At 42.2% G+C, this 23,019-nt stretch overlaps 1 pseudogene across 1 annotated transcript in view; it reads left to right on the top strand.

Moving 5' to 3' along the window:
- The first annotated feature begins 1,536 nt into the window (after nucleotides 1-1,536).
- LOC311146275 (dihydropyrimidine dehydrogenase [NADP(+)]-like) overlaps nucleotides 1,537-23,019 on the top strand; it is a 176,597-nt pseudogene continuing 155,114 nt past the window's right edge. Inside the window, exons 1-2 of the transcript in view lie at nucleotides 1,537-1,635; nucleotides 9,387-9,469. The product of the transcript in view is annotated as a dihydropyrimidine dehydrogenase [NADP(+)]-like (transcript). The remainder of the gene's footprint in view (nucleotides 1,636-9,386; nucleotides 9,470-23,019) is intronic.

Raw genomic sequence — 23,019 nt, 5'->3', positions numbered from 1 at the left:
TCTACAAGGTGTCGAAAGCGTTCCACAGGGATGTTGGCCCATGTTGACTCCGGTGCTTCCCACAGTTGTGTGAAGTTGGTTTTATGTCCTATGGGTGGTGGACCATTCTTGATACACACTGGAAACTGTTGAGCATGAAAAACCCAGCAGCGTTGCAGTTGTTGACACAAACCGGTACGCCTGGCACCTACTACCATAACCCGTTCAAAGGCATTTAAATATTTTGTCTTGCCCATTCACCCTCTGAATGGTACGCATACACTATCCATGTCTCAATTGTCACAATCCATGTCTTTAACCTGTCTCCTCCCCTTCATCTACACTGACTGAAGTGGATTTAACAAGTGACATCAATAAGGGATCATAGCTTTCACCTGGATTCACCTGGTCAGTCTATGTCATGGAAAGAGCAGTTGTTCTTAATGTTTTGTACACTCAGCGTATATAATACTATATACAGTATTTAATACAATTTGTATTTTTTAAATTATAAATACCTCAACTTTACCAGTTGAGTGACAGCAGCCTGCGCTCACATCTTGGATCTGGTTGCTTTGTGTGTTATCATGCGTTTCAATTACTATTATCTGTCTGGCACCAACCTCACACGCTGCCTTCAAGTCCCAGTTTGGGACCAGGACCAAAGGGAGGCTCATTTCAATTTGTGCTTGGCCTTCTGTTCTGCCCTTTGTCTGATCGTGCTCGCCGTGTGCACTGAAATGAATGCAGACATGGTTTCCCTTTACACTATGAAGAGCATGAAATGAGTATTAGTGTGCCGGTAATGGCTGTTTCCTTTTCTCTTTATGCCCACCCCCCCTTCCCTCCTTTCCTTCATTTAGCACTGGTTGTTAATTGTGTTTGCCATCAGAACAGAGGACCCTACTTTACATTTGTGCCAGTCTTGAAAGACTTGAACGTACCATGATAATTTGACTGGCAACTTCAATCAATGGGCACTGTGTGTCAGAGCTGGAGGCAATGCAGGATCAGAATCTACTCAGCCTCAATGTGTGTCTCTGTTTTCACAGTGCATTAGCCTCCTTATCTAGGCTTAGGTGGTGCTTGATTTCTTGATGTTAGTCATAAAAAAGGAATTAGATTAATGTGTTGTGTAATTAACATAGGTTGTTGTCACAATCCGATGGTGTTTTGCCACAATTAGACATTTTCTTTCATTAGAGTAACAGATTTCATTTCACTGTGAACATTTATAAAATGATTGACTTTATGATTATTTGTAGAGTGTAGAAATATATTTTTTCTCTCCATAAACATGTAGCCTAAAGATAAACATATGCTATATTAAAACACCTCAAAATTCCGTCCTACCGTTGGTGATTCGTCTTAAAACAATTCCTATGTGCCTCAATGCCCTCTCTTTTTAACTTCTCTGTACTACTCTCAAACCCACTCAATACTGAGACCTCTGTGGTGTTGCAACGACATTGTCTAGTTCACAATAAGCTGTGTTGGTTCAATAAGGCCGCCCTGCATTAATGAGCCATGTTCAATGTGCCATACAGTACCCTGTCTCTGAACCCGAGGGTGCAGACCCACGCTGCCATCCACTCGACGGCCACGAAGAAGAAGGAGAAGAAACACTGGAAGAGAAACCCAGAGAAGAGCTGTGATGTAAGTCCGCCATTCCCTGTTTTCCATTATGCTCATCATTATGTTAATCTCTATGGCCAGAATTAGTTCCTGACCCCGTGACGACCCCAGGAAAACTCTAGCCCAGGAAAAATAACTAGGGCCCTGAGTTTTCCCTGGAGAGGTCACTTAGTGAGAAAAAAAACCTGATCCTATGCTGTAGTTACATTCATATCACAGTCATTCCAAATGTCACAATTCCCTCTCCGGTCCTCATTGATCAACAGTATCACCTTCAATGGGACATGATTCAGAAAGACCATGCCCAGCAGATGCTGCCCTAAATGTGTTTAATATTGCACGTTTCCTCTGGTTATCGACTCATAGCTCCAGCTTCAGAGGCTCATAACCATATTCAAATGCACATTTTTAATGCCCCACCCCGCCATGTGGCGAGTGTTCTAATAAATAAAAAATCTTGTTACCAGAGACTGCATATTAATAAACTGCTTAAATTATGTCAGCAATTCCCAACACCAAGCATTTTGTCTAATTAATAATAATAGAGTCCCTAGATGTTGGATTAGACAAATCCTTTGCAGAATATAAATGCAACTGATAATTTCGAGTGAAAATGTCAATGGTTATCCCTGTGGCGACCGTGGCGGGCGGTTGTAATTGTAATTATGTTGCATTGTATAGCGCAAATGAGCTTGGCTAACATGTCGGAAGACTTTCCAGATGCGAGTCCTAAATCATAAATAACTTTTCAACTGCCCACCGTGCTTCCCTCTCAACACTCTAAATTGGCATTGGCAAGGTTTCTTAATGAAAAGCTCGTGCCTCTTTGTAACCCCGGCTGAAATGTCACTGAGGTGTTGGTTTTGTAAGGGCTTCGTCTAATAAGGCTGACTCGCAGTGTATTCACTGTGCTGTCTAAGATGTCAGAGGGCAAGGTTGATGGGGGGAGGAAGTGTAATTGCACATGGGAAGAGGAAGAAGAAGAAGATCTCCACCTGCCGTAGGATAGCATAGCAATAGCAGGACCCCCCAGGATGAGTATTATTGTATCTAGGGAGATGGAGGCTGGATGATAGACATCCTATCCCCTCAACAATTCATGTTAGAATGAGACAAATACAGCTGTTTACAATATGTAGACAGATCTGGGTTCCCCGAGGGAAGGGAACGAGGGAGCGAGAGCAGCGAGCTGCCAGAACAGGAACACATGGAGGGTTTTTGTGTTGATTTTTCCATACATGTTATTATTAGTTCATCCTAAAGCACAAACATGCCCGCTTTTAATTTAATCGGCACAATTTAAGTACTGTTAATGGAGCCTTTAATGGTAACCCTCGCAAGCCTGCCGGCCCAGACGGCATCCCAAGCCGAGTCCCCAGAGCATGCGCAGACCAGCTGGCTGGAGTGTTTACGGACATATTCAATCTCTCACTATCCCGGTCTGTTGTACCCACTTGCTTCAAGATGTCCACCATCGTTCTTGTCCCCAAGAAAGCGAAGGTAACTGAACTAAATGACTATTGCCCAATAGCACTCACTTCTGTCATCATGAAGTGCTTTGAGAGGCTAGTTAAGGACCATATCACCTCCATCTTACCTGACACCCTAGACCCACTACAGGTTGCATACAGCCCCAACAGATCCATGGAAAACGCAATCGCCATTGCACTGCACACTGCCCCATCCCACCTGGACAAGAGGAATACTTACCTGTAAGAATGCTGTTCATCGACTACAGCTCAGCCTTCAACACCATAGTACCCTCCAAGCTCATCACTAAGCTCAGGGCTCTGGGTCTGAACCCCTCCCTGTGCAACTGGGTCCTGGACTTCCTAATGGACCGAAGGAAGGTGAAGGTAGGCTACAACACCTCTGCCACGCTGACCCTCAACACGGGGGCCTCACAGGGGTGCGTGCTCAGCCCCCTTTTGTACTCCCTATTCACCCATGTCTGCATGGCCACTCATGTCTCCAACTCAATCATCAAGCTTGCTGACAACACAACAGTGGTAGGCCTGATTTCCAACAACAACGAGACAGCCTACAGGGAGGAGGTGAGTGCCTTGGCAGAGTGGTGCCAGGAAAATAACCTCTCTCTCAACGTCAACAAAACAAAGGAGCTGATCGTGGACTAGTGAGAGCACACCCCCATCCACATCGACGGGGCAGCAGTGGAGAGGGTCAAAAGCTTAAAGTTCCTCCCCGTGCATGTCACTAACAACCTGAAATGGTCCCTTCACACCGACTGTGGTGTAGAAGGCGCAACAGTGCCTCTTCAACCTCAGGACCCTCACAAACTTCTGCAGAGGCACCATTGAGAACATCCTGTCGAGCTGTATCACCGCCTAGTACGGCAATTGCACCATCCGTAACCAGAGGGTGGTGCGGTCGGCCCAACGCATAATCGGGTGCACACTGCCTGCCCTCCAGGACATCTACAGAACTCGGTGTCACAGGAAGGCCAAGAAGATCATCAAAGACCCCAGCTACCCGAGCCACGACCTGTTCACCCCGCTACCATCTAGAAGGAGGAGACAGTACAGGTGCTGGGACCGAGAGACTGATAAACAGCTTCTATCTCCAGGCCATTAGACTGTTAAACAGTCACCACTAGCTGGCCTCCGCCCAGTACCCTGCCCTGAACCTCAGACACTGTCACTAGCCAGCTACCATCCGGTACTCTACCCCGCACCTTAGATCGTTGCGCTATGTACATAGTCATTGAACACTTATCACTTTAATAATGTTTACATACTGTTTTACCCACTTCATATGTATATACTAATTTATATTCTTGTCAAGGCTCATCCTATATAACTACTGCTATACACACCTTTTCTATTCACATACTGTCCATACTATCAATACACACCATTCACAGACATACAGTGCCTTTAGAAAGTATTCATACCCCTTGACTTATTCCACATGTTGTTGTGTTACAGCCTGAATTCAAAATGGATTAAATAGATGTTGTTTCTCACCCATCTACACACAATACCCAATAATGACAAAGTGAAAACATGGATGCATGTTTTGGAATATTTTTATTCTGTACATGCTTCCTTCTTGTCACTCTGTCAGTTAGGTTAGTACTGTGGACTAACTACAATGTTGTTGATCCATCCTCAGTTTTCTGCTATCACAGCCATTAAATTCTGTAACTGTTTTAAAGTCACCATTGGCCTCATGGTGAAATCCCTGAGCGGTTTCTTCCTCTCCAGCAACTGAGTTAGGAAGGACACCTGTATCTTTGCAGTGACTAGGAGTATTGATACACCATCCAAATTGTAATTAATAACTTCACCATGCTCAAAAGGATATTCAACGTCTGCTTTTTTTTTTACCCATCTACCAATAGGTGCCCTTCTTTGCGAGGAATTGGAAAACCTCCCTATTCTGAGGTTGAATCTGTGTTTGAAATTAACTGCTCAACTGAGGGACCTAACAGATAATTGTATGTGTGGGGTGCAAAGATGAGGTTGTCATTCAAAAATCATGTTAAACACTATTATTGCACACAGATTGAGCACATGCAACTTATTATGTGACTTGTTAAGATACCTTTTACTCCTGAATGCATTTAGGCTTGCCATCACAAAGCGGTTGAATACTTATGGCCTCAAGACATTTCAGCTTTTCATTTTGTATTAATTTAGAAACATTTTGAAAAACATATGTTCACTTTGACATTATGGTATTGTTTGTAGGCCAGTGACGAAAAATCTCAATTAAATGTATTTTAAATTCAGGCTGTAACATAACAAAATGTTGAAAAAGTAAAGGAGTGTGAATACTTTCTGAAGGCACTGTATGCAGAGCATTGGGAAGTATTCAGACCCCTTGACTTTTTCCACATTTTGTTACGTTACAGCCATATTCTAAAATTAATTACATACTTTTTTTCCCTCATCAATCTACACACAATACCCCATAATAACAAACCAAAAACAGGTGTATCGATTTTTTTGCACATTTACTTAAAATAAAAAACAGAAATACCTCTTTTAGGTAAGTATTCAGAACCTTTGCTATGACACTCGAAATTGAGCTCAGGTGCATCATGTTTCCATTGATCATCCTTGAGATGTTTCTACAACTTGATTGGAGTCCACCTGTGGTAAATTCAATTGATTGGACATGATTTGGAAAGGCACACACCTGTCTATATAATGTCCCACAGTTGACAGTGCATGTCAGAGCAAAAACCAAGCCATGAGGTCAAAGGAATTGCCCGTAGAGCTCAGAGACAGGATTGCGTCGAGGCACAGATCTGGGGAAGGGTATCAAAACATTTCAGCAGCATTGAAGGTCCCCAAGTACACAGTGGCCTCCATCATTCTTAAATGGAAGCAGTTTCGAACCACCAAGACCCTTCCTAGAGCTGGCCGCCCGGCCAAACTGAGCAATCGGGGGAGAAGGTCCTTGGTCAGGGAGGTGACAGACCTCCAGAGTTCCTCTGTGGATATGGGAGAACCTTCCAGAAGGACAACTGTCTCTGCAGCACTCCACCAATCAGGCCTTTGTGGTAGAGTGGTCAAACGGAAGAAACTCCTCAGTAAAAGGCACATGACAGCCCGCTTGGAGTTTGCCAAAAGACATCTAAAGGACTCTCGGACCATGAGAAACAAGATTCTCTGGTATGATGAAACCAAGATTGACCTCTTTGGCCTGAATGCCAAGTGTGACGTCTGGAGGAAACCTGGCACCATCCCTATGGTCAAGCATGGTGGTGGCAGCATCATGCTGTGGGGATGTTTTTCAGCGGCAGGGACTTGGAGACTAGTCAGGATTGAGGGAAAGATGAACGGAGCAAAGTACAGAGAGATTCTTAATGAAAACCTGCTCCAGAGCGCTCAGGACCTGAGACTGGGGCGAAGGTTCACCTTCCAACAGGACAACGACCCTAACCACACAGCCAAGACAACGCAGGAGTGGCTTCGGGACAAGTCTCTGAATGGCCTTGAGTGGCCCAGCCAGAGCCTGGACTTGAACCCGATCGAACATCTTTGGAGAGACCTGCAAATAGTTGTGCAGCGACGCTCCCCATCCAACCTGACAGAGCTTGAGAGGATCTACAGAGAAGAATGGGAGATACTCCCCAAATACAAGTGTGCCAAGCTTGTAGCCTCATACCCAAGAAGACTTGAGGCTGTAATCGCTGCCAAAGGTGCTTGAGCAAAGTACTGAGTAAAGGGTCGGAATACTTACAGTTCTAGTCTAAAGTTTGGACACACCTACTCATTCAAGGGTTTTTCTTTATTTTTTACAATGATCTACATTGTAGAATAATAGTGAAGACATCACAACTATGAAATAATACATATGGAATCATGTAGTAACCAAAAATGTGTTAAAGAAAATCAAAAATATATTTTATATTTGAGATTCTTCAAATTAGCCACCCTTTGACTTGATGAAAGCTTTGCACACTCTTAGCATTCTCTCAACCAGCTTCATGAGGTAGTCATCTGGAATACATTTCAATTAACAGGTGTTTCTTGTTAAAAGTTAATTTGTGGAATTTCTTTCCTTCTTAATGCGTTTGAGCCAATCAGTTGTGTTGTGACAAGGTATGGATGGTATTCAGAAGATAGCCCTATTTGGTAAAAGACCAAGTCCATATTATGGCAAGAACATCTCAAATAAGCAAAGAGAAATGACAGTCCATCATTACTTTAAGACATGAAGGTCAGTCAATACGGAAAATGTCAAGAACTTTTACATTTCTTCAAGTGCAGTTGCAAAACCCATCAAGCGCTATTTTAAAACTGGCTCTCATGAGGACCACCACAGGAAAGGAAGACCCAAAGTTACCTCTGCTGCAGAGGATAAGTTCATTAGAGTTACCAGCCTCAGAAATTGCAGCCCAAATAAATGCTTCACAGAGTTCAAGTAACAGACACATCTCAACATCAACTGTTCAGAGGAGACTGTGTGAATCAGGCCTTCATGGTGGAATTGCTGCAAAGAAACCACTACTAAAGGACACCAATAATAAGAAGAGACTTGCTCGGGCCAAGAAACATGAGCAATGGACATTAGACCGGTGGAAATCTGTCCTTTGGTCTGATGAGTCCAAATTTGAGATTTTTGGTTCCAACCGCTGTTTCTTTGTGAGACGCAGAGTAGGTGAACGGATGATCTCCGCATGTGTGGTTCCCACCGTGAAGTATGGAGGAGGAGGTGTGATGGTGTGGGGGTGCTTTGCTGGTGACACTGTCAGTGATTTATTTAGAATTCAAGGCACACTTAACCAGCAAGGCTACCACAGCATTCTGTAGCGATACGCCATCCCATCTGGTTTGGGCTTAGTGGGACTATCATTTGTTTCTCAACAGGACAAAGACCCAACACACCTCCAGGCTGTGTAAGGGCTATTTGACCAAGTAGGAGAGTGATGGAGTGCTGCATCAGATGAGCTGGCCTCCACAATCACCCAACCTCAACCCAATTGAGATGGTTTGGGATGTGTTGGACCGCAGAGTGAAGGAAAAGCAGCCAACAAGTGCTCAGCATATGTGGGAACTCCTTCAAGACTGTTGGAAAATAATTCCAGGTGAAGCTGGTTGAGAGAATGCCAAGAGTGTGCAAAGCTGTCATCAAGGCAAAGGGGGGCTACTTTGAAGAATCTAAAATCTAAAATATATTTTGATTTGTTTAACACTTTTTTGGTTACTACATGATTCCATGTGTGTTATTTCATAGTTTTGATGTCTTTACTATTATTCTACAATGTAGAAAATAGTAAAAATAAAGAAAAGCCCTTGAATGAGTAGGTGTGTCCAAAGGTTTGACTGGTACTGGATGTACATTTATTATTTCATTTTTTTATTTGTAACACATTTGCAAGAATTTCTACAAACCTGTGTCTGATGCCTCATTATGGGGTATTGTGTGAAGATTGATGAGGAAAAAAACAATTTAATCCATTTTAGGACAAGGCTGTAATGTAACAACATGTGTAAAAAAGTACTTTCCGAATGCACATTATGAAGCATTTCACACTTATTATCCAGATACTAACTGTTAGCACTTGGTGGTCTATTGCAGCATCCCATAAGAATTGGCTTTAGGTGAGGCAGGTTTAGATTTGAAACCAGATGTGAGGTAGGGATTTTTTTATACATGCAATTAAAAGTACATATCAATTATCAGAGTGCCCCAAGGTGTTTTTGATGGTGGAGGCAGGTGCAATAAAATGATATATGCATTAGCTTTATAAAATCTCCCACCCCACTCCCTATCCAACTCCCCTCCACTCTCCACTCCCTTCCCAAATACCTCTCTGCTCTTTAATCTAAAATGGGCCTACTGTGCTGACTATTTACTCTCCCATTGTGCATCATTAAGAAGTAATTTAACAGTGTCTAGGCCTGAACTGTATTAGGTTATTAAATAAAGGAAACAGCTTATGGTGAACTTTGTCGACGTTATAAAACTGATCCCTATAGACTCCCTGCAGATAATGTAAACCGTGTCGCGTTACTACGTTAAATAGCTCAAATTAATCACCCTTATTTGAAACAGGAATTTATAAGAGGTTTGTATCTTTGGCTATAGTGCATTACTCAGTCGTGTACTCATCCTAAAAGGTTATATACAAAACCACATTTCATTGCTATGGTACATTATAATGTATAAGTATGCAATGCGTTCAGATTTTATAGTATTTCTTCTGCCTCTGTTTCAAGGGATGGACTCGTCATCTCATCATGCTACAGTATTTAATATATTGATCTCTCTCTCTCTCTCTCTCTCTCTTTCTCCAGAGCTGTGTGAAGTTGGAGAACAACTCTGACGACATCAAGCACATGACTTTGAGCGAACGCGGGGCACTCTGTGAGGCGTTCAGGTAAAAGGAGGAGGAGGAGATGAGAAGAGGGGAATGGGTCACCATGGAAACGTCACCGTCGCAATAACAGGAGTGGTGATGGAGGGGTTGGGGGTGGGGGTGTGGGGTTCTTAGTCATTCCTAATTATTGGGGGAACAAATGAGTTTTATAGTCACCATTCAGCCTCTCCCTCTCGGAGGGATTCATTTGTCTGTAGGGGAGGCCTCCCTCGAGGCCAGCGTCATGGCTCTTAAACACAGGGAACGCCAAGGCTTGCTACATGCTGGAAAAATGTAAATGTTTCATTTGTTGAAAATAATGCTTATGTGGAGTCCCCAGGTGATATCGGAGTACTTTAAGCGTTGAATCATAAGGGTGTTTGCAATTAGAACTCGAGATTTATTTAGCAGTCATTGGAAATCACAGGAGGGAGACCTTTGACAATGTGACAAGATTGCCAATCTGTTCTGGCGTGTGAAGACGTTTGCTTTTTTAACACATGGCTAGGTACATTGCGGACTGATTTCATTCCACGGGGACAAATGACATGAACACATCTCAAAGTCTGTCGTAAGTAGAAGTACATTTAATTACATTACCAAACCATACATATAAATAGACTGTTCTGAAATATAGTCATTATAATCATGGTTGCTTGGGAAGCAACTCATACCAAGCCATTTTCACTAGCATACAGTACTGCATATGGTGAGGTTTTTATTCTTGTGAGTTCAGTTGGAGCAGCCAATAATACTTTCCATGATTCACAGTTTTTAAACAAGATAGCACTAGTACTTTTCTATGGAACGTCATTTGGGTCTTTGCGTGGCAAAAAATATACATATCAAATAACACTATTTGTCGCGTCAAATAAGATCGTTGACCAATCAGGACCTGAATATGACTGCACATAATAATTTAACACATTCGTTAGTTTTGAACATTGTTATTACATATTGATTACACTATCTCTCTTATTTCATATGTCACAGCGATTCACCGATACATATGATATGATGCTGGTAAAGTTTTGTCTCGCGCACCTGCCGCTGCAAGCTCTAAAACAATGCTGGTCAGAAACAAAGCTAGCTAGCTGATGGATGCAAACGATGTTCTCCCCCAAAGACATGGCAAAATGACATAATCTGTTTCAGTAGCTATAGTTAGCTAGCTAACTATCTAACGATGTGTCATCTAAAATAACCCTAATTTATAAAACTGTTTTTGTATTTGGTTGATGATAGTCGGACCCGGTCCAGTCAAGCCACACTAGCCAGATGAAACTAGCTAGTTGTTCACAGTGTTTTCCATTAGCGCCCGTTGTCGGCTAATCAGCCAGTTACACACTCATTTTCAGGCAGCTACATTTCCCACTTCATATTAACTAGGCTAGTCTGTCGAGCCCTCTCCCGCTAGAATGAACGATGTGCATCTCCTAGCGCTCTATTACATAGCGAGCGATGACCAGGAAACGCAGCAGAGAGGAAGAGACGAAGTGAGCGGTTTCACTCTTGCCAAAATTTGTCCAAAATAAGCCCAATGCATTTCTATGGGCTTATTTTGGACCTAAGCTGCCTTCCCACCTTTGGGACAACGACTCCCATTGTTAGGGCGGAGCCATAAACATATTGTCATTATATACAGATCTCTGGTTGCAGTTTAATTTCTTTACACGGAGGATGATGCTCATGAATTTGCACATCCTATGTAATGTAAGTGGTAACGATGAGTCGAAATCCAATAGCCTAATTATTGTTTTCTGACACAATCATTTTCTTTTTTCGCGTTTCACATAGCCAGCTACGCAGAGTCGTGGTGCCAAGTAGGCCTAAGCTATTTACTGTGCGTTGATTGACAACTGAACAGCAAGTGTTGACTAGGTTATAAAAGGTGTAGAACTGACTGAATAAAGTCGATCTCCTATATCCCTTTGTCATTCATAAATCATGCAACATGGTTATTGTGAGAGAAAAATTAACATGTAACATGTTTACCTGCTTTGTACTATGTTATAGTAAGACATTTCTGTTCTACTAATGCTGTGTTTTTGTAAAGGGATGGTTTCTACTCCAGTTCCCTGCAGCTAGTCTAGGCGTGTGGTCAGGGACATGGGTTTTACTCGAGATAGGGGTATCTGGAGCTGACAATTGATTTATGAATGGCTAGGTGTAAAACCAACAGCCACATTCCATTTCATGATTAATGGTGTGTGAGAGGGAGATGTCTCTGGTTTGACTGAGTCTGCATTTTCATAGACTGAATTGGTGTTTGTGTAATGTAAGGTACCAGGGAGAGATGACTCGGGTATTGATAATGTTGATAAGAACCTCATCTTGGGGGCCAAACCCTGGTTTCCATACAATGAGAACAGTCTTCACCACAGATACTGTCTGTTGTGAATTATTAATTGATTTAATACAAATCCTAACCTTTTGACTCATTCCACACATCTGCTGTTTGTCATGTAAACGGAGAGAGTATCTTTGCTACAAAATATATTTGTATTGTCTGTATGTCAGAGCTTTCGGCCCAACATTCAAGAAGTGTTGGGTCGACCAGCCTCATTATTGCAATAATTAATTGATATTAAATAAAGATGATTGTTTGAAGAAATGACAAAGTCTCTCACTTGATTAGAATTTCCACCACATTATACACTGAGTATACAAAACATTAAGAACACCTGCTCTTTCCATGACAGACTGACCAGGTGAATCCAGGTGAAAGCTATGATCCCTTATTGATGTAACATGTTAAATCCACTTCAATCATTGTAGATGAAGGGGAGGAGACAGGTTAATGAAGGATTTTTAAGCCTTGAGACAACTGAGACATGGATTGTGTATGTGTGTCATTCAGAGGGTGAATGGGCAAGACGAAAGATGTAAGTGCTTTTGAACGGAGTATGGTAGTAGGTGCCAGGCGCACCGGTTTGTGTCAAGAACTGCAAAGCTGCTGAGTCAACATGGGCCAGCATCCCTGTGGGATGCTTTTGACACCATGCCCCGACGTATTGAGGCTGTTCTGTGGGCAAAAAGGAGGGTGCAACTCAATATTGGGAAGGTGTTCCTAATGTTTAGTATACTCAGTGTATGGCCATTGTATCGCATCAGTACAAGGTTTTATTTTTTTATTTTATTTAACCTTTATTTAACCAGGTAAGCCAGTTCAGAACAAGTTCTCATTTACAACTGCGACCTGGCCAAGATAAAGCAAAGCAGTGCGATTAAAAAAACAACAACACCTTTCATCAGTCAGTGAGTGTAACCTTCCGAATCGCATCGGTGAGAGAGCCATTCATTAGGCTTCGTAATTTGCATTGGCTACTGGTAGGCCTAGGCTTTTTCGCGATTATCTGCAGATAAATGAAAACACTGAATGAAACCATTCAATGAAGATGGTGAATCATCATCGCAGGAACAATAGCTAGAGGAGAGCCTCATTCTGGTTTAAATATGATAATTAGGGTCCTCACGGAATACAGACATTAAAACGGAATTCAACAATATTAAAAAATCTATTGACCTTAGTTGGGAATCTACTAAATGTTTAGAAAATTAATTAATTAGCCCAAGTTTATCATAAGACATGAACAGAATGCATCAGTGATTCATATTTCCTGCAACTTTCTGAAGAGGCAATGAGAATGCCCCTGTGTGTGTGTAGTGCGCAGGTCTACCATTTTGCATATCCATTAGCGATGATGCTAATGAAAACAGTTTTCTGGTAGATGGAAAGGCTTTTCCAAAAACCTTCTCAATTAAATGTTAACTACAAAGTAGCCTATGCTTACCTGGCAGATGATATCATTATTATTTTCATCAATCCAGTGGGTATTTCTTTTGCAAACTCTACCATCACATGGGCGCTACAAAAACATTGCTAAAAACAGCCTCTTGCTAGGTGTGCACTTGAGTTAATGGGTAATGAGTTAATGGGTAACTACACCCTCCAAAAAATATCCTATTTTTCCCAGACCTCAAAAGTGGTCTCATGATGTGGTATTAAAAAAGTTTGACTTTGAGAGCAAAAAACTGAAGAAAACTGGGGAAAGCAGAAACCTGGAAAAACAAAACCTTTAATCTATTTTTCAAGATAATATGGGCTATTTACTTCATTTTTAAGTTTTTATCAAATACATAATTTGAAGAACAAACATCATTGTGGCAATTCATATCTTGAAGTAAAACTGTAAATAAGACTTCAATCTCAAGATAAGATAAAAAAGGTTTAATGTTCTCTTACTTAGAAAATAGTCCTGATCATATAGGCCTAGATCTAGACAATATCCAAAACATTTAACAATACACTGAATTCATACATTTTCAGTAACTTAAATTGTAAAGTCATGATTTTCTACAAAATACCACAACAAAAAAATCCAATCTGGGAGGGAAACTCAATAAAGTATTCAATAATTGTGCTGCGTATTTAAGATGGAATCAAGGCATTAGAACAGGGTTCCCAAACTGGCGGGCAAATTTTCTGAGTAAAAAACAAACACTGTATATATATTTTGTTTAAAAAAACAAAAACAAAAAACATTGCTGGACATAAAAGACTGCAAAAACACCAGGAAGTGATTTTAATTTTGGAAATATATTCGCAAGTATTCCCACCATAATAGAGAGACACATGATCGTATAAAAATGTAAGCAAGGTTAAAAATGATTATGTTTGGGCCTCCCAAGTGGCACAGCGGTCTAAGGCACTGCATGGCAGTGCTTGAGGCGTCACTACAGACCCATGAGTTGGCGCACAATTGGCCCAGCGTCGTCCGGGTTTGGCCAGCCGGGATTTCCTTGTCCCATTGCGCTCTAGCGACTCCTTGTGGCGGGCCGGGCGCCTGCAAGCTGACTTCGGTCACCAGCTGGACGGTGTTTCAAATTGACACACTGCTCAACGATGGCCATTATGGCCAAACAGTTCTATTTTTGTTTAATCAGACCAGAGGACATTTCTCCAAAAAGAATGATCTTTGTCCCCATGTGCAGTTGCAAACCGTAGTCTGGCTTTTTTATGGCGGTTTTGGAACAGTGGCTTCTTCCTTGCTGAGCGGCCTTTCAGGTTATTTCGATATACGACTCGTTTTACTGTGGATATAGATACTTTTATACCTGTTTCCTCCAGCATCTTCACAAGGTCTTTTGCTGTTGTTCTGGGATTGATTTGCACTTTTCGCACCAAAGTACGTTCATCTCTAGGAGACAGAACGCGTCTCCTTCCTGAGCGGTATGACAGCTTCGTGGTCCCATGGTGTTTATACTTGCGTACTATTGTTTGTACAGATGAACGTGGTACCTTCAGGCATTTGGAAATTACTCCCAAGGATGAACCAGACTTGTGGAGGTCTACAATTGTTTTACTGAGGTCTTGGCTGATTTCTTTTGATTTTCCCATGATGTCAAGCAAAGAGGCACTGAGTTTGAAGATAGGCCTTGAAATACATCCACAGGTTCACCTCCAATTGACTCAAATGATGTCAATTAGCCTATCAGAAGCTTCTAAAGACATTACATCATTTTCTGGAATTCTCCAAGCTGTTTAAAGGCACAGTCAACTTAGTGTATGTAAACTTCTGACCCACTGGAATTGTGATACAGTGAATTATAAGTGAAATAATCTGTCTGTAAACAATTGTTGGAAAAATTACTTGTGTCATGCACAAAGTAGATGTCCTAACCGACTTGCCAAAACTATAGTTTGTTAACAAGAAATTTGTGGAGTGGTTAAAAAATGAGTTTTAATGACTCCAACCTAAGTGTATGTAAACTTCAGACTTCAACTGTAGATGGCTAGCTTGTTTAGTTTGTTATCTAGCTAGCTAGCTAGTTACTTTCATAAACTGAAGTTCAATTTCAATAGGAGAACAACATGTGGCTGCCTAGGTAATACTTGGTTTCCTAAATCATTGCTAAGAATATTGAAAATGATTGCAGTTTCTTGTCATTGTTTTCAAGCTGGTCGCATTGGTGCTAGCTAGGTACCAAGCTAAAGCTAGATAGCGAGCTACATTTGTATCTAAGATATTTGTGAGGGACTATGTCATACTGCAAACCGAAGTCAACGTAGTAGGGAGACAGCCTACCTCCACTTTCCAAACTGTCATCAATGTTGAGAAAATTATTGATTATTATTCTGTATTTTGACTAGCTAGGATGAATCAGGTGCAACTGCTTGGGATGCTGGCAGGCAGAAGCATCAGGATCACCATCCTTTCTCCCCTGCCTTTGGGATGGTTGCATGTCGGGGAGAATGTTGGACAACTTAGCTTTTTATTTTTTTGCTGCTCGTTTGATCCTGATCTTATGTCAAATGCTCACACAGTTGTTTTCCCATTCGGTCGAACAAATACTATCTTAATACCAATGCAGTATCGTAAACACATTGTAAACATATTGCGGCCGGTGTGCGTGCTCGTTTGCAGATTCAGCACACACAACATTCTATAATAGCATTTTGTAATTTGACGCATCAAATTAAAAACGTATTTGATGCATCAGATAGTGATATTTACGTGTATATTTTTTTACACGTAAAGACCCAAACATCGTTCCATACTTTTCACACAGTGCTTTTGATCAATAACTATCGGAACTGTTTTGAAATGGAAAGGGAACTTTATTCTGTTGGACTATGCTTCTCTCTGTTTGCTGAGTCAACACAGCCAGAGTAGTGATAAGGTCAGTTGGGTTGTTAAGGTAAAACTATGGCATTGTGACAATCAGCTTTTCCAGCGTATTGAGCAATTTGTACTTCTGATTAACGTGCAACAGACTGATTCCATAACACCACACGGCATTCATAGGCCAAAAGTCATCCCCATGTAACATGTTACTAACATTTGTTTTCCTAAGTTAATTTGGCCTCGCTTTTTCGCTTACTGCCTTTCACAGCAGGGGATGAGAGGGGGGCAATAGAGAGAGACAGCAGACAGACAGACTCACCGACCATCGGTCAGACAGACACCGACAGACAGACACACTGGTGGCAGCGTGCGGTACACCCCGTGGTCTGTACCGAGGTCTATACTGTGTTAACCCAGCTAAATGTCATAGTATCTGTGTGAGCGGGCTAGGATCTTCCCTGCTGTGAGGGACCTGCAATGCTTATGAGAGATGCAGGTTCCCTGACAACTAATAATGTCTGACATCAAAGTCCAGCTGGCGTGCCTTCATCTCTCCGCAATCACAGGAGGTGGCTAAGGAAGGGATGGAGAGTCGGGGGGGGGGGGGGGGGGGGACTAGGGAGATGGACTGGTGTGTGTGTATGGGCATGTGTGTGTTCTTCCTAGAGTAGGGAGATTGAGGAGTTGAGGGTGAGGGTGGGGGGGTTATGAGGCGTTGTGGGGAGTGTTGTCAGGGGCCACGGACTCCTGCGGCTTGCTGACACCCTGTTCTCATTACTTATGTTGAGTCATCCAGGATCCAGGAAGTGGATCCCTTGTTAAGGCCTGGGCACCATTAGTTCTCAGCAACAGGTTTGTGCAATTACTGACACAGGATACAGACACGGTTTAGGGTGAGGTGGATTGGACATGGGTTGTTTAATGAAGAACACTATGGATACTTGTTAGAAACCAGATAAAAGAGTGTATATGAAGAGTTTATTTCCAAAACGATACACTCTTAGAAAAAAGGTGCTATCTAGAATCTAAAAGGGTTCTTCAGCTGTGCCCATAGGAGAACTCTTATGAACCAATTTTGGTTCCAGGTAGAACTTATTTGGTTCCAGGTTAGAACCCTTTTTGGTTCCAGGTAGAACCCTTTTTGGGTTCCACGTAGAACTCTCTGTGGAAAGGGTTCTACCTGGAACCAAAAAGTGTTCTAACTTGAACCAAAAAGGGTTCCCCTATGGGGACAGCCGAAGAACCCTACTGTGTATATCCACCAAATATTACTGTCATTTATTCATAGATTTTAGATGTGTATTACTATAAATCCATTGTTTGGCTGGAATAAAAATCTACGTTGAGTATTTGAAGCCGCTAAGGACCCTGTGACCAGACAAAAAGGCTTTCAACACAGAGACACTGAAACCCTGGCGATTGAAGTAAAGTGCGATCATTAGTCGCAGAGACATTACATTGTCGCTAATTAGGAAGAGCAACACCTCGTCTTCCTCAAAGACTCTATTAGGCTACCGACTGAAGTCCCTTACCTCTCTTCTTCCCTACTCTCCCCTCCTCTCCTTCCGCTCTTTGGCATCACACCAGGACATAGAAAGGTGGATTCATTATGAGAAGAAGAGAAGAAAGTGACCATTTCCAATGCTTTACTTACCTGCACGAGTAGCTAGAGACAGCAGGACAGAGAGAGGAGAGAGAGAGGAGGGGTACTTTTATACTGAAGCCAATCTTAATTGGTCACGTCCTAAGGCAGCTTGTGTAATTAAGATGACAGTGCCTGGTTGTGGAGTGGACGGTCTCGACGGTCTCGTCTCGTCCCTCCAGACATTTGTGACACGCTCCCCAGAGCTCTCATTACAACGATGGGTGACGATGGCTTTTATAACAGGGCCCCTGTCCCATTTGAAGGAGTGAGCGGATCCCTAGAGGCTTTAGTCTGTTGAAGCACTTTAAAGACTTTCATGTCCAAGTACTAGTCTGTAAAATTTGTGTGCTATTTGTTTATTGTCGAATTATAGTTTTGTGGAAAGGTGGTATGCCTTACTCAAGAATACCGTAGTCAGAGAGAGAGCTTTAAGTCAATGTCAATGGCTTTCAAGGAACATAAATGTAGTGATATACTGATTTTTCAATCAGTATTCTTGTATTGTCTCATTATGTGGCGTAAAAACTGGAGTATGGTTTGTGATGTCCCTCATACAACCTACAGTATATATAAAGCTGAACAGTAAACGATAGCAGCCTTTAAAACAGCTTTAAAGCACAGCTGTAGGCTAGCACACACACACACCCCATACCCCCCACACACCCCAGATCCCCTCACCTGCTACCCCAGATCTCCCTTGTGGGTTGCAGGTGTGGGTTTGGTCCTAGCATTAGAAGAGACGGTGTGTGTGTGTCTCCTATGACAGGGCGAGACTCAGTGGGCGTTGTGTGCAGCTGGTAGACATTCTCCAGTGTTCCTCTAAGGACTTCCAGTCCACTGCACTGACAGCTCTGACAGCTACGATGACATCCCTTAAGCATGCCATAATCTCTCTCTCTCTCCCTTGATAATATGGGGTGTTTGCGTTTGTGTGTGGGGGAGGAGTACGTTTGTGTGTTTGTGTGTGTACCTGTGTGTGTGTGCGCACGTATGTAGGTGTGTGGGCGTAAACATACGTGTGTGTTATATCTTTATATATAACATTTAGACACACACCTGCACATGTTTGTCTAGGCTTACTGAGGCATTGAAGTTATGCCAAAAGGATTCACACAACTGAACTATTGAACAAGGCCCATATTCCCCCATTTGCCTTCTCATGTTGCATTTATATTTTTGTTCAGTATATATACATTACATGACCAAGAGTAAAATATGTATTTGTATCTGTTTTTTAAATCTGATTTTACTTGATTACTTGATGTGGAATAGAGTTCCATACAGTCATGGCTCTATGTAGTACTGTGCGCCTCCCATAGTCTATTCTGGACTTGGGGACTGTGAAGAGACCTCTGGTGGCATGTCTTGTGGGGTATGCATGGGTGTCTGAGTTGTGTGCTAGTACTTTAAACAGACAGCTCGGTGCATTCAACATGTCAATACTTCTCACAAATACAAGTAGTTATAAAGTCAATCTCTCCTCTACTTTGAGCCAGGAGAGCTTGACATGCATATTATTAATGTTAGCTCTTTGTGTACATTTACGGGCCAGTCATGCTGCCCTGTTCTGGGTCAATTGTAATTCTCCTAAGTCCCTCTTTGTGGCACCTGACCACATGACTGGACAGTAGTCCAGGTGTGACAAAACTAGGGCCTGTAGGACCTGCCTTGTTGATAGTTAAGAAGGCAGAACAGCGCTGTATTATGGACAGACCTCTCCCCATATTATCTACTGTTGCAACAATATGTTGTGACCATGACAGTTTACAATCCATGGTTACTCCAAGCAGTTTAGTCTTCTCAACAAATTTCAACATTATTCATTACAAGATTTAGTTGAGGTTCAGGGTCTAATGAATGATTTGTCCCAAATACAATGCTTTTAGTTTTTATATTTAGGACTAACTTTCTTTCTTGCCACCCATTCTAAAACTCACTGCAGCTCTTTGTTAAGTGTTGCAGTGATTTCACTTGCTGTGGTAGCTGATGTGTATAGTGGTAGCTGACGTGTATAGTGTTGAGTCATCAGCATACATAGAAACACAGGCTTTACTCATAGCCAGTGGCAGGTCATTAGTAAAGATTGAAAAAAGTAAGGGGCCTAGACAGCTACCCTGGGGAATGCCTGACTCTACCTGGATTATGTTGGAGAGGCTTCAATTAAAGAACACCATTTGTGTTCTGTTAGATAGGTAACTCTCGATCCACAATATAGCAGGGGATATAAAGCCATCACACATACGTTTTTCCAGCAGCAGATTATGATCGATAATGTCAAAAGCTGCACTGAAGCCTTAGCAAAACAGCTCCCACAAACGTTTTATTATAATCTTTTTCTCAGCCAATCATCAGTCATTTGTGTAAGTGCCATATATGTTGAATGCCCTTCCCTATAAGCATGCTTAAAATCTGTTGTTAATTTGTTTGCATTGTATTTAGTCAACACCATCTTTTCCTAAAGTTTACTAAGGGTTGGTAACAGGCTGATTGGTCAGCTGTTTGAACCAGTAAAGGGTGCTCCAAAGCTTTTTACTATCATTCTTTATGTAATTTAATTTAGTACAGTTTCTTCTTGTTTTTGTTCAGTTTAGTCACAATTTCTCAATTTACAGTATGTTTGCCAATCGGCCATGTAGCCAGACTTATTTGCAATTCCTTTTGCCTCATCCCTCTCAACCATAACATGTTTCAATTCCTCATCAATCCATGGGGATTTAACAGTTTTTACATTAATTGTCTTATTGGGTGCATGATTATTAGTACCTGGAATAAGCAATTTCATAAATGTGCAGCATCTGGTTGCTCCTCATTAAACACCACAGACCAGAAAATGTTATTTACATCTTCAAAAAAGGAATCACTATGAAACGTATTGTTTGATGTGTATTGTATGATGTCTATTAGGCCCAGCCTTTGGAACTTTGGTTTTCCTAGATATGGCTACTATATTATGATCACTACATCCAATGGATTTGGATATGCTTTAGAGCAGATTTCTGCAGCATTAGTAAGGATGTAATCAATATATGTGGATGATTTCATTTCTGTGATGTTTGTAAATGCCTTGGTAGGTTGACTGACAGTTTGAAGATTTGTCTTGAGCGGGCAGCTTGATGAAAGCCAGTCAATATTTAGGTCACACAGAAAATATACCCCTGTTAATATCACATGCACTACATGAGCAAAAGTATGTGGACACCTGCTTGTTGAACGTCTCATTCCAAAATCATTGGCATTAATATGGAGTTGGTCCCCCCTTTGCTGCTATAACAGCCTCCACTCTTCTGTGAAGGCTTTCCACTAGATGTTGGAACATTGCTGCGGGGAGTTGCTTCCATTCAGCCACAAGAGCATTAGTGAGGTCGGGCACTGATGTTGGGCGATTAGGCCTGGCTCACAGTCGGCGTTCCAATTCATCCCAAAGGTTTCCGATGTGGTAGAGGTCAGGGCTCTGTACAGGCCAGTCAAGTTCTTCCACACCGATCTCGACAAACCACTTCTGTATGGACCTCGCTTTGTAGCGTTAAGATTTCTCTTCACTAAGGGGCCTAGCCTGAACCATGAAAAACAGCCCCAGACCATTATTCTTCCTCCACCAAACTTTACAGTTGGCACTATACATTGGGGCAGGTAGCATTCTCCTGCCATCCACCAAACCCAGATTCGTCCGTTGGACTTCATGAAATGGGTTTCCAGGGCCGAGCAGCCGTACACAAGCCTAAGGTCACCATGCGCAATGCCAAGCGTTGGCTGGACGCTTGGCATTGCACATGGTGACCTTAGGCTTGTGTGCGGCTGCTCGGCCATGGAAACCCATTTCATGAAGCTCCAGATGAACAGTTCTTGTGCTGACGTTGCTTCCAGAGGCAGTTTGGAACTCGGTAGTGAGTGTTGCAACCGTGGACAGGTGCTTCAGCACTCGTCGGTCCCGTTCTGTGAGCTTGTGTGGCCTACAATTCACAGCTTTCTTTGGGGGGGGTAGATCTGCTTAATATTGCAGATAGATTGTAACTTCCATCAATGTAAGTGTCTACATCACTTCCAATCCCCCATGTTTTTATATATATATATATATACATACGTGGTCCTCTGTAGCTCAATTGGAATAGCATGGCGCTTGTAACGCCAGGGTAGTGGGTTCGATCCCCGGGACCACCCATACGTAAAAATGTATGCGCACATGACTGTAAGTCACTTTGGATAAAAGCGTCTGCTAAATGGCATATTTACATACATATACAGTGGGGAAAAAAAGTATTTAGTCAGCCACCAATTGTGCAAGTTCTCCTACTTAAAAAGATGAGAGAGGCCTGTAATTTTCATCATAGGTACACGTCAACTATGACAGACAAATTGAGGAAAAAAAATCCAGAAAATCACATTGTAGGATTTTTAATGAATTTATTTGCAAATTATGGTGGAAAATAAGTATTTGGTCACCTACAAACGAGCAAGATTTCTGGCTCTCACAGACCTGTAACTTCTTCTTTAAGAGGCTCCTCTGTCCTCCACTCGTTACCTGTATTAATGGCACCTGTTTGAACTTGTTATCAGTATAAAAGACACCTGTCCACAACCTCAAACAGTCACACTCCAAACTCCACTATGGCCAAGACCAAAGAGCTGTCAAAGGACACCAGAAACAAAATTGTAGACCTGCACCAGGCTGGGAAGACTGAATCTGCAATAGGTAAGCAGCTTGGTTTGAAGAAATCAACTGTGGGAGCAATTATTAGGAAATGGAAGACATACAAGACCACTGATAATCTCCCTCGATCTGGGGCTCCACGCAAGATCTCACCCCGTGGGGTCAAAATGATCACAAGAACGGTGAGCAAAAATCCCAGAACCACACGGGGGGACCTAGTGAATGACCTGCAGAGAGCTGGGACCAAAGTAACAAAGCCTACCATCAGTAACACACTACGCCGCCAGGGACTCAAATCCTGCAGTGCCAGATGTGTCCCCCTGCTTAAGCCAGTACATGTCCAGGCCCGTCTGAAGTTTGCTAGAGTGCATTTGGATGATCCAGAAGAGGATTGGGAGAATGTCATATGGTCAGATGAAACCAAAATATAACTTTTTGGTAAAAACTAAACTCGTCGTGTTTGGAGGACAAAGAATGCTGAGTTGCATCCAAAGAACACCATACCTACTGTGAAGCATGGGGGTGGAAACATCATGCTTTGGGGCTGTTTTTCTGCAAAGGGACCAGAACGACTGATCCATGTAAAGGAAAGAATGAATGGGGCCATGTATCGTGAGATTTTGAGTGAAAACCTCCTTCCATCAGCAAG

This window comes from Coregonus lavaretus (assembly GCF_964263955.1).
Source record: "Coregonus lavaretus genome assembly, chromosome: 19".
Lineage (NCBI taxonomy): Eukaryota > Metazoa > Chordata > Actinopteri > Salmoniformes > Salmonidae > Coregonus > Coregonus lavaretus.
This window is presented reverse-complemented; position numbering and strand designations above follow the sequence as displayed.